The sequence below is a fragment of the Monodelphis domestica genome, chromosome 3 (assembly GCF_027887165.1).
Source record: "Monodelphis domestica isolate mMonDom1 chromosome 3, mMonDom1.pri, whole genome shotgun sequence".
In the NCBI taxonomy this organism is placed as follows: Eukaryota; Metazoa; Chordata; class Mammalia; order Didelphimorphia; family Didelphidae; genus Monodelphis; species Monodelphis domestica.
Window position 1 is genome coordinate 373536600 of NC_077229.1, and position 11971 is coordinate 373548570.

The 11971-nt window shown below is 35.7% G+C and overlaps 1 protein-coding gene across 2 annotated transcripts in view; it reads left to right on the forward strand.

Annotated features, from left to right (window-relative positions):
* Positions 1 to 11971, forward strand: part of RETREG1 (reticulophagy regulator 1) — a 191944-nt gene that overhangs the window by 13031 nt on the left and 166942 nt on the right. The window contains exon 2 of one of the 2 annotated variants that reach the window (XM_056824279.1): positions 4084 to 4166. The exons of the other annotated variant lie outside the window; for it this stretch is intronic. The gene's annotated coding sequence lies outside the window, so the exon portion shown is untranslated. The remainder of the gene's footprint in view (positions 1 to 4083; positions 4167 to 11971) is intronic. 2 annotated transcript variants of the gene reach the window in all.

The following is an 11971-nucleotide window of genomic DNA, read 5'->3' on the forward strand; positions in this document are numbered from 1 at the left end:
TCCTGGTCATTCTTCCTTGTTTTTACAACAAGTTTTCAGTGGTTCCTCTTAAATGTGGTACACTGAACTGAACTCAGTCCTTCAAACATGATCTGAACAGTGAGGCCAATAGTATCTTCCCCCTCAGTTATGGATCCAAACATTTCATTAAAACTGGCTTTTCTTACCCCAGTTGGCTGCTCATGTCCATCTTCCATTTGATGACTAAGAGCCTCTGATAATCATTTGTACTTGGTTTCTAGAGAGCAACATGTAAGCCAGAGTCAGAAAACTCTGTCTGAAGAGTAATATATAAATAGAAAAAATCAAAGTGAAGGAGTACTTGAGTGAGCAACCTAAAACAGTGATTAAATAGTGTGTCCATGTAGCAAATTAGACCCAGTAGTTTCTCCAGATTATTTCATTATTAGAGCCTGATTATGTTGAGTGATGGGTTCCTTCTGGATTGAAAGCAATACATAGATGCCCCTTGTTGATCTGTCCTTGACTCCTGTCCTGGCATCTCTTGGGATTCCAAGTAAGTACAGTTGATCAACAAGGACTGAGTATATACTTTTTTTTCCTGTTGTTGTTGGCCCTTCGTTTTAGAAGAGCACAGAGTGGTCTTGACTTGTTTGTAAATTGGTCATAAAAAAGACAAAGTTTCAAAAAGCCATATTCTTTGAGGAACAATGATGAGAGCAATAGCTCACATTTCTGTAGCACCTTAAAATTTATTAAAATGCTTTATACCCAGAACTCTGCAGTATAATGAGCACAATTATTATTGCCCACATTTTACAAATGAGCAGCTCAGAGAGGTGACCGGATTTGCTGAAATACACACAACCAATAAGTGAGAATATGGGAGATTTAAGCCTTGCTCTCTTGATTCTAAGTTCAAGGCCCTTCCCATATTACCATTTTGTGAAAGTATGCTCTGACTCTTTTATCCCTTAGCACATCACATGGCAAATTAATAGGCACTTAACAATCATAACTTTGGTGAGTGAATGAATTATTGCCATTCATTCACTGCAATCAAGGAGCTTGCAAAATAATTAGGAAAAAAATTAATACACAGGAAGTAATTAGAAAATAATACAAAACTGCCAATTTGTACAGGACATAATTCCATAAGATTTCAGGCCACATAATACTGTAATCATAAAGCTGGGAGGGAGAGGCAGGTCATCTAATCAACCCTCTTTGCAGTTGAGGAAACTGAGGGTGGAAGTGACTGACCAAGGTAAATAGAGGTATTGTAACTTTATAGAGTTACAGTAGTTAGCTACTGAAATTTTGGTTCATATGTCAAACAATGGCTTGAAAAAAAGGTTGTGAACTACTGGTAGACTGTATGGCTTCACTTCACTGATATTTTAGGTCAGATATTCCTTATATTTAGATATATTTGTGCTAAATAATTATTCTTGTTCTACTTTTTATTCACTAAAATTTTTTTTGCCTTGGCATAGTTTAGATAAAATTAAATTCAAGTTAATATCACAACTAGCATTGTGATAGATGAAAGATTTCAAGCATAATTCTTCATTTTTGAAATTTACATGATTAAAAGTTTTTGCTAGTATAGACATGCCAGTGTAGATACTTTTTAATGTGTAAACCTAGTCTGACATTTTTTTGAATACTTTAAAAACATAATCTTAATGTCCTATAGTCTTTGCTATGTTTCAAATTTTGACAAGAATTCATTCTTTTCCAAATATTATATCAGCTTTTTTATGTCAAGTTGCAGTCGGAAGCTGTGCAAAGTAGTGCAGAAAGGACCCCTTTGTATCCTTGGCCCTGCTTGACTCTTTTGGAACTGAGGGCAGAGCCACCCAAATGGTTTCTGACTTGCTCAGGCATGGATCACATTCTTTACTATTATAGATTTATATTTACATTAAAATGTGGGCAGGAAGTGTTCATTTTTTAATCTTGCCCTATACTGGTCAAATGTGACACTGCATTCATAGATAAAGGCAAATGACTTGGTAGTTGGTTGGTACAGAGGATAGAGTGCCAGACCTGTAGACAGAAGGACCAGAGTTCAAAGATGGTTTCAAGATACCTACAGGCTTTGTGACCCTGGGCAAGTCACTTAACCCTGTTTGCCTCAGTTTTCTCATTTGTAAAATGAGTTGGAAAAGGAAATGGCAAACCACTTCATTATCTCTACCAAGAAGACTCCACATGGGTTAGACATGATTAATAAAAACAAATCGCTAATGTAAGACATTTTACTATTATAGAATATTTTACTTTAACAAGAGGTCTTGCTTTCAGGTGATGATTATTCTGCATGCCAGAAAGTGAGAGCCTTATAGTATAAGATGAAGGGAGAGGACGTTGTATACATATTCTTATGTATGATAATATCTTACATATAGAGTGATTTAACATTTATGAAGCAATTAAAAATATTATGTCATTTGATTCTCACAACAACCTTGTTAGGCGCAGGCTATTATTATCTCCATTTACATATGAGGAAACTGAGACAGATATAGGTGACTTGCCCAGGGCCACACAACTTCTAAGTGCCTGGGACTGGATTTGAATTTAGGTCTTACTGATTCTAAATTTAGCTCTCTATCAACTGTACCCCCTACTGTTTTGTTGCTCTGAAAAATTAAAAAAAAAACACCAAAAACCACTTTATTTCCTAAAAACTATTAACTTAAAAGTGACTTCTCCTATACAGTGTTTTAGGTCACCTACATGTCTTTGCACAGGCTGTTTTTCTCCTTTGTCTGGAATGCACTCCCTCTTCTCCTCGGTCACTTAGGAATCCCAACTACCTTCAAAAACACAACAAGCGAGGGTCACTTCCCAAATGAGCAGTTTTCCCCTGAGATCCTTGTTTCATTCTTTGTATTCCTGGCACAGGGTAGGCCCTTAAGAAGTGCTTCCTGATTGCTTATCCCCCACCCCCAAATATTGCATTTCCTCTTGTATAAACTTAATTGTGTATATGTTTCTCCTGATAGAACAAAAGCTGTCTGCAGCCAGGGCTGGTTCCTATTTGTTTTTGTATCTTCACTGCCTAGCAGATAGTTGTCAATACTTACTGGATGATTAATCTTACTCTTTTTCATATCCTGCTCTTCATGCCTTTCTTTAGCCATTTAGCTCCTACTTTCTATTGAATTTAATTCCGGTTAACAAGCATTGATTAATGAATTCATAGCTTCAGCCTTCCTGTTACTGGTAGAGAGAATTTAAATATCATGCCAGTTCATAGTATCATTTGGAATAAGAAATAGTTTTCTAGAAGGGAAAATATATAAATTAATTCCTTGATTGAAGGATCAAACTCTTTATCTTTTATTATTATCTATCACTAGGATAGACATTGTACTTTTGTCAGTTCCAATATTTCCCTTTAGGGGATTGTGTAACCCTCTGGTCATTCTTTCTTATATTAGAGTTATTTGTGCATTTGCATCTTATCTTTGTTATTGAATATGAACTCCATGAAGGAAGAGACTGTCTTATTATTTTTGGTATTGCCAACAGTTTGCCAATCAACAAATGAATTAAATATGAATTTTCCCTGAGATGATAAACAAAGTTCTTGCCCCAAACCACCTAGTGAGCTTACAATTCAGAAATAGAAATTTATGTGCCTTTATACTCTTCTGCTCCACCAGACCAAATCTCTCCACTTAAATTTCTTATATGTAGAGTGTCCACCTAACTCTCCATAGATATTTATGTGGCATATAAGTTAGATCCAGTACTTGTGCTGCATCCATACTTGTTGAAATGGATCTAGTTCTGGGGCATTTTGGCAAGTGTGGCAATTTTATGATCCCTTACATCTTAACAAGGATATCCTTTGAGGAAGAATTGTAATGCTTATGAAGAAGTAGTCATTTAGGATTTAGTCTATCATGAATTAATTTCTGAGGAAAATGAAAAATTGGCCCTGGCAAACTTTCATAGAAATGCTTTGTAGTAAATTATCATAAAAAAGAACTCAGCATTATTTTTTGAAATCAAAGAGAATTCAATAAGCTTTTAATATATTTGTTCAAAGAATTTAAAAAAGTAATAACTTCTAATTGCTTGGTTCATGATCTTTTTATCTTCTAGAAGCACAGTTTAAAAAGAAAACAAAAAACTCCTTTCTTTCTTCCATTCTGCATCTGGAAAGCTCCTCATCCAAGTACTGAATGGTATAATTTTAAAATTTAAATTGACAATATTGCATTAAATTATTAAGCAATGTATATCTGTGTTGTGAATAATTTAGTAAATGCAATATTTATCAACATCAGAACATATTTGGTTATCATTTTTTAACATCTGAAAGACATTCTTTAATATGAAACACAAGTTTTATACAGTTAGGAAAAATAAAAGCATAATGGGGTTATTGTTACTGAAATTAGACTTGGCTGATCCTCAGGCTCTGAACCTCTCTTGGATAGTTCTGTATTCCCTAGGGGTACCTTAGGTGGTAAGAACAGAAGATATAGCTGGAAAGACTAATTTGGACTTTAACTAATGAAAATCCCTGACCAGGGCTAGATTGAAAAATTGAGAGGAATCGATTCTAGACACTGTTCAATCCAGTTCTTAGCCTACAGTCTATAAACATGTTTTAAAAAATATTTCAATAACAGAATTTCAAATCCATTTGATGTCCTATATATATATATAATCATGCATTTAAAAAACATTATTTTGAGAAGGGAGCCATAGCCTTTCCCAGACTAGCAAAAAGCATTCATTACAAAAAAAGAAACTCTGGTCTAAAGGTTTAAATCCATTCCAAGAGGAGTGCTGTGAATCAGACTACAGGAAGGTTCCTTGTAGATCTACTTTAAATCCCAGAAAGGAGAGGTCAGGATAAATTACAATTGGTCTATTCAGATGGAATTTTTTTTTTTTGGACAGAGTTATTCTGTGACTATTTGATGGCTGACAGTCCCAAATCCCAGAATTCCATTTTTTGGAGATTACCTATAGTTTGTTATGGGCTCATAGAGAAGGGTGGAAAGGAAGCCTGTTTTTCCCAGGCACAGAAACAGAATATTTAATTAATTAATTAATTTTTTTCTTTCTCCAGTTTATTTTATCCATCCATTAAATTATTTTTTTAAAAATTTAATTAATTAATTTAGAATATTTTTCCATGGTTACATGATTCATGTTCTTTCCCTTCCTTTCTTTCTCCCCTCTTTGCTCCCCCAGCCAATAGAGTATTTTATAAACCCTATCCATACTTTTGTTTTGAGTGCTACAGTGGGAAAGTGGTGGATATATATTATGTTATATTCTGTGAACCTATCCAATTTATTACTTATGCATTGTTTTATTTTCTACTTGCTGCATAACTCCCATTTGGAGATGAATTAAAGACTTAATGGAATTCAGTACAGAGTTGTAAGGTAGCTTTAGTAGAACAAGTCTAATCCTTATTTGTGATAACCCTTGAAGAAAACTATCATGTTCTTCCTGTCTTAAGTAATCTCTAGGTTGAAAATTACTATTTTCTTCAACAGATAATTCAATACTTGGCATGATCTCATGGCTCTTTTGTCCTTCTGGTCTTTGTCATTCAGATCTGGTCTCTGGATATTTTCTAGCTTATCATTATTGTTTTTAAAACGTGGCACCCAGAACTAAACACGATGCTCTAAAAGTGAATTGATCAGGGTAAAATGAAATTAAACTTTCACTACTCCTAGAAGCTATCCCCAAACCTGGTAGGTTATATGTGAAAAAAACAAAACAAAGCCAAAAAATCTCCAGCTTTGTTCCTCATAGATCTGGGTTCAAATTGTGTGTATTTTCAATATCACTTATAATGAAAATAGTTTGCAAGGGAAATATTGGTAGATGTATTTCCTTTGCATCCATTTGTTATTCTTCCAACTTTATTTATAAATGTTCATTGAATGACTTTGCTCTTTGTATTTTTTAACTCTTATTTTCTGTCTTAAGTTTTGGTTCTAAGGCAGAAGAATGGTAAGGGCTAGTTCAGTGATGGCAAACCTATGGCATGAGTGCCAAAGATGGCACACAGAGCACTCTCTGTGGGTGCTTGGCTACCCTCCCTCCCTCCCCACCCCCAGAGTTCATTACTAGAAAGGCAGAGGGATTTGGGCAGAGCTGCTCCCTTCCCCTCTCCACTATGCCTGATGACATTTTTTTATATCACCTGCCCCCTGCAGAGCAGCCTAATCAATGGGAGCCCCTTCTCTCTCCCTTATATGGGGTAAGGTGTGGGAGGCATACCCAGTGTGTAGTGGGAGAGGGGCACACACAGCACATGGTCTGGGGAGAGGGAGGGTTGGGGTTTGGGCACAGCACTTGGTCTGGGGGATTAGGTGGGGGTGGGGCCTGGCCCTCCATCTCCAAAAGCTTCACCCTCACTGGGCTAGGTGATTGGGGTTAAATGACTTTGCCTTTGAGGGTCACACAGCTAGGAAGTGTCTGAAGCTATATTTGAACTCAGGACCTTCGCTCTCTTAGTCCTGGCTCTCTATCCACTAGGCCACCTAGCTACCCCCACACATCTCTTTCTCTTAAATCATATAGCCTTTCCCCTAGTTCAGGTGCTCATCTCTTTTTGTCTATGTTATTGTCATAGATGTTAGTCTCACCCCTTTCCAAGCCATACTTCACACAGCTGTCAAAGTATTCTTGACTAAGATACAGAGCTGACTATGTAATTCCATTGCTCAAAAACCATCTCGGATTCTCTTTTTTTCTGGGATACAGTACAAATTCTTCAAAGTGACATTTAAGGCCATTCAGTTCTACCTTTGTATCCTTTTTTCACATTATTTCTCACCATGTACTCCACATTCTAGTCAAACTCAACAGGTTTTTCTCCTAATGCAACATTTCTTCTGCTGCCTCTCTGTATTTGCTCAAGCTTTCTGTGTTGCCTGGAATGAGTTCTCTACTAATCTTACCTTTCACATTCCTCACATTCCTTAAATATCCTGTGAAGCCTTCTTGACCCTGCCAGGTACTAATGTTCTCCTATTCCTCAGTTGACCTCCTTTTTACCATTTAGATATTGTATCTCCCCTGTAGACTGTAAACCCCTAGAGGGCAGTGATTGTTAGATTTTTACATTTCTTTCTGGTCTTAATGTCTAGTCCAGTGCCTTGCACTATTCATTCATTCGCTACTGGCATAAACTTCGAGAACTCAGGGCTATTTCCATGTCATGAAGAGACTTCAGAGTAGAACTTTTATAAAGGACATTCATCACTTACAAAGTAATTACTGTATCCAAACATGGAATAACCTGGGACTGCCAGTTCTTATAATTGATACTGTATGTAGGTTTTGCTATTGTGTATTTATGATGTTAATTCCTTCATTTATTGATTCATTGACTTATTTTTGAGTAAACATTTGTTATTTTTATCCTTGTAGACACATGATTTTATCAGCTTTGGAAGCTCCATATTATAGAATCTCTACATGAATGCAGATGGACAGCTCCTCTGTAATTTATTGTTTTTGAGAGTTGCCTGAGGCACTAAAAAATTAAGCGATTTGTCCATTATATAGTCAGTATTTATAAGAAGTAGGACTCAAATCAAGATCTTCCTGATTCCCAAACCAGCTCTCTAGGTACTATTCCATTCTGTCTAATTGTGCTAGGTACTGTGGGAAATTAAAAAAAAAATACCGAACTTACTGTCAAAGAGATTTCTGTCTAGTAGATGGGATAAGAACAGTTCATAGATAAGTAGAATAGAGGGCATAAGGAGGTACCATAAGAGAATCACAAATTGCTTTGGGGGTTTTAAAGGAAAGGAGAGTTCCTTAGAAGGGGGGAGGGAGATTCTATATATGGAATTATTTCTGCCCATGCAAAAATGTGGAAATGCTGCATGTAAGAATAATCTATAAAATATAATTTTCTCCTTTTCTCAAGAAGACTACTGTGAAAACTGGTGTTTTATTTATTTTGGTTAGCTTTTGTTTTAAAGGACTTCCAATTTGGGACTGGCTCATTTAGAGTTTAATGAGAAGCTGTGTTCTCTTGTTACACTTTCTTTCATTCTCTTTTTCTGTATTGTTGACGATGTGTTTCATTTTTCTAGCATAAATACTTAATATGGTCCTAGAATTCTCAGGTGAAATTATCAGGGAGGACATATGTTTTCCTTTGGAACCTAGTTAGGCCTTGAGTTAAGGGAATACAGTGGATTCTCTGCTTAATTAGAGAAAGTTGTTACTGTCTTTCTGCCATTATGTATAACATTTACAAGCACACAAAGAGAAAAAAGACTGGATAAGTCTGTTGTGTAAAGATGACCTTTTCTTTGGGGTAAAGGGAGGAAAAATAATGGGTAGCATTTAGGTGATGCTATTTTCTAAATGCAAGCATCTCCCTGTTATTGGTTGTATAATGGTTATAATGGATGGTTGCCAAAATTGTAGTTAACCCTTAAGTCACAAGATTGTTAATAGCTAGATTTATTAGTAAGAAAAAAATAAGAGAAATATAGAGAGGAGGTGAAGAATTTCCTAGCCTAATAATTCAAGAGCTTCACAACTCAGTGTCTGTCTCCAAATCTCAGCCTCAGAAAATAACTCTCACCCCGAACTTCCTGCTGGGTCTCATCTTATAAATCCTAACCACACCCACTAGCTCTCTTACATCACTCCCCAGGAACCAATCACAATTCCTCAGTTAGCCTGGTACCACCCAGGGGGGCAGTGCCTGTGGGATCAATTCCCTGGTTGCTGAATGACCCAAATTCAAAACAAATGGAAGGGAAGTCTAAATTCCTGATTGATCAAATTAAAATACAAATTCCCTTCTCACAGTTGGATTGTACCAATTAAGACATTTTCCCCTTTAAGCCAAATGGGAGTGGTAGGGAAAACAAACACCGCCCAAAATACAGTCTAAAGTTAGCTTAATTGCATAGAAGGGTTTTAGCAAGCACTAGTTATTTACTTTTTTAGGCTCATGGTAACTTTGAGCAATTTAATAAAGCCAGTGAATTCATCCAAATAATATTTCAAAATATCTGGTATTATGAGGAAAACCAATTATTGAAATAAAGATGTAACTTTTTCACATCTATGTTCACAGTCTCCAGATTAAGAATCCCTCTTCTAGCACAATTTTGAGTTATTTTGACTCTCAGATTCTTATTGCTTATTAGTCTATGTTTAGATTGCTGAAATCATTTACCTTGGTAGATTTATTGTTTTTTAATTATTCTCTAGCAAACACTGAGTTTCATATCAGAATCAAGATGAAAAAGTTTGCCTATGGTATTACAGAGTCTGGTCTGGTAAGGTCAAGAAGAGTTTCTAGATAATGAAAGTGGTGCTCTAGCATTCCAAGGAAGCCAAGAACTATATTGTTGTCCCCATCTCCAAGGTCACATTTTACCTGCTTTACAATTTAAAAATTTTTTTATTAAAAAAATAAGAAATAGAACATTTAAAAATTAAATTAAACATTTTATCACTGATAGCTTTAAAATAATCAAGGACAGGAGTTCTTGGGATTTTTGTTTCATGGACTTCTTCATTGAATAAGATTATAAACGAAACCAATTATATTGAAATAGTTACATAAACACTTAAAAGTTCATGGACCCCAACTTAAGAACTTGTGATCTAGAGTATATATATAAAAACATTTTTTTAACCCTGACCTTCTGCCTTAGAATCAATACTATGGATTAGTTCCAAGGCAGAAGAGTGGTAAGGGCTAGGCAGTAGGGGTTAAGTGATTTGCCCAGGGTCACACAGATGGGAAATTTCTGAGATCAAATTTGAACCCAGGTCCTCCCATTTCTAGACCTAGCTCTCAATCCACTGAGCCACCCAGCTGCCCCCTAAAAAGTTGTTTTCTAACATAAATCCAATTATATTTTAAGGGACATGTTGATCTTTCCTATTCTCCAAGTTTAAGGAAAAAATTTTTTATCCCAAACCTAACAAACACTAAATAAGATGAGCATTTCCATATACATTGTAGGACAGAAAAAGGAAGTATTTAAGACTGTGAATCTCTGTTGGGATATAGCTTGCTTTTCTTTTAAAGTATATAATAAATTCAATGGATAATTTCAAGGACTTATTTTTTAATAAAATTAAAGAGGGGAGAATGTTTCCTTATATAGTGTGTCCTCTGTGTGTATATGTGTATGTGTACACATGTATTCATTCAATTAATATTTTAATGCCTACTATGTGCTATGAGTAATAGAAAAATAAACAAGACATTGTATGTTCATTAGTTATTAACATGTTATATTCCATAGAAGAATGAAGATATATATTAATTATCATTCTTTATTAATTATATTCTAATTATTAATGCTATATTTCAGAATTGGTTGTTATAACCTAAGCCTAACATATTTAAGAAATACTTTTCACTAATGCACATATATATTCCCATTGATATTTATTTCTGCTGACCCAACCACCAAAATTCCTAATCCTGAAAGATAGGAAGTATGACTGTACTAGGGGGACAGGGAGGTAAAATACTCTTTCATATTCTGCCATGTCATCAAACTTCTATCTGGATTTCCAGATCTTTCTGTGGTTCTGTATTAGCCTCAAAACTAGAGACCAAAATCAGAGAATCCTGGAGAAATCCCATGGATTAGAGCTTGTGCTGTTTCCAACTTTGGGGTGATCCTAGCACACAGAGTCTGGGAAATTCTCAGGTGCCACAAGCAATTCAGAATCACTCCAGAATTACTCCTTGTGTCCTCTCCCTCTAACTTCAGTCTACACTTGCCTTAATTTTAAGCAAATTGCACTAAGACTTTTTTTGAGCACTTTGTACTATAGGAAAAGTCTTAGGTAATTATCTTTATGTTTTGGGGATGTTTGCTCAGGTTAGCAGTTTGTCTTTGTCTCTGAGGCAGCCTGCATGTACAGTGAAAAAGAGCCTGTAAAATGAGGAGGTTGGAGGAGATGGAAAGTCTCTTTCAGCTTTAGATCTTGCTCCTTTGAGTCATACCCAACCGAAGTAGGGCCAATGACCTGTGCTGTTGGATGGTGTGTAGTCCTTTGTTGAAATCACTGGAAAGGTTTGTTAATTCCCAGGGACAATATACAATAAAGCTCTAGTAAAACTCAGGTTCTCACAGGTCTCTATACACAGATGCTAAGAAGAAGGGAATTAAACAAAGTGGAGGTTTAAATTTTAGTTCTAGCGTTGCCTAGGACCACCTAGCTATGTGACCTTGGATATGACTTTCCTAGGTCTTAGTTTCTTCATTTGTATAAATTTGTAATTCTATATTATTAAATTATACATAAAATGTATATTAATATATAAACAGACATAAATTTTGATTTGTGAAATTATCTCTAAGGAGCTCTCTGGGAAGCACTGGGTCTAAGACAGGAGTTACAGCTGAGCATTTTTTTTTTTGCCTCAAGCTAAGGGTAACCTTTTTAAAACAAAGTTTTATCATATTTAATGCATTTTTGGTCTGTAGGATCTTAATTTGCCAACTACTGGTATATCTATTCAGGAGTTATGCTCCCAGTTAAGAATATGAGGCCATTTCCCCAAGAATAATATTGTTCATTGGGGGGGGGGGATGCAATTCCTATTATCAAAGAATGGAGCCCCCTCTTTTGCATTTCAAGAGTTGTGTCCTCTTTCTGATTGGCCTGACAGTTTTGCCTTAGGACCGCCCCTCAGTCCTCATTGGTGGATATTTCTAAAGAGGAAGTGGTATTAGAGGCCTCAACTTCTCTCTCACTGCTTCACCACTGGGGAGGGCTGTGCCCTTGCTGGGACCTTTAATCTTTCTACAGGGCCAGCGTTTGACATGGTGGTCAGTCCTGCCCTTCATCTTTTTATTTTTTTAAGATTTAATTTGATAGCCATGATTTCATAATAATATCATAATTCAATATTAGTTTTCCATAGAGGCAAAGAGGCAGATTTTGACTTGATACATCTTACATTTAATATTTTTATATAATATATAAATTACATTGGTAACAGGGG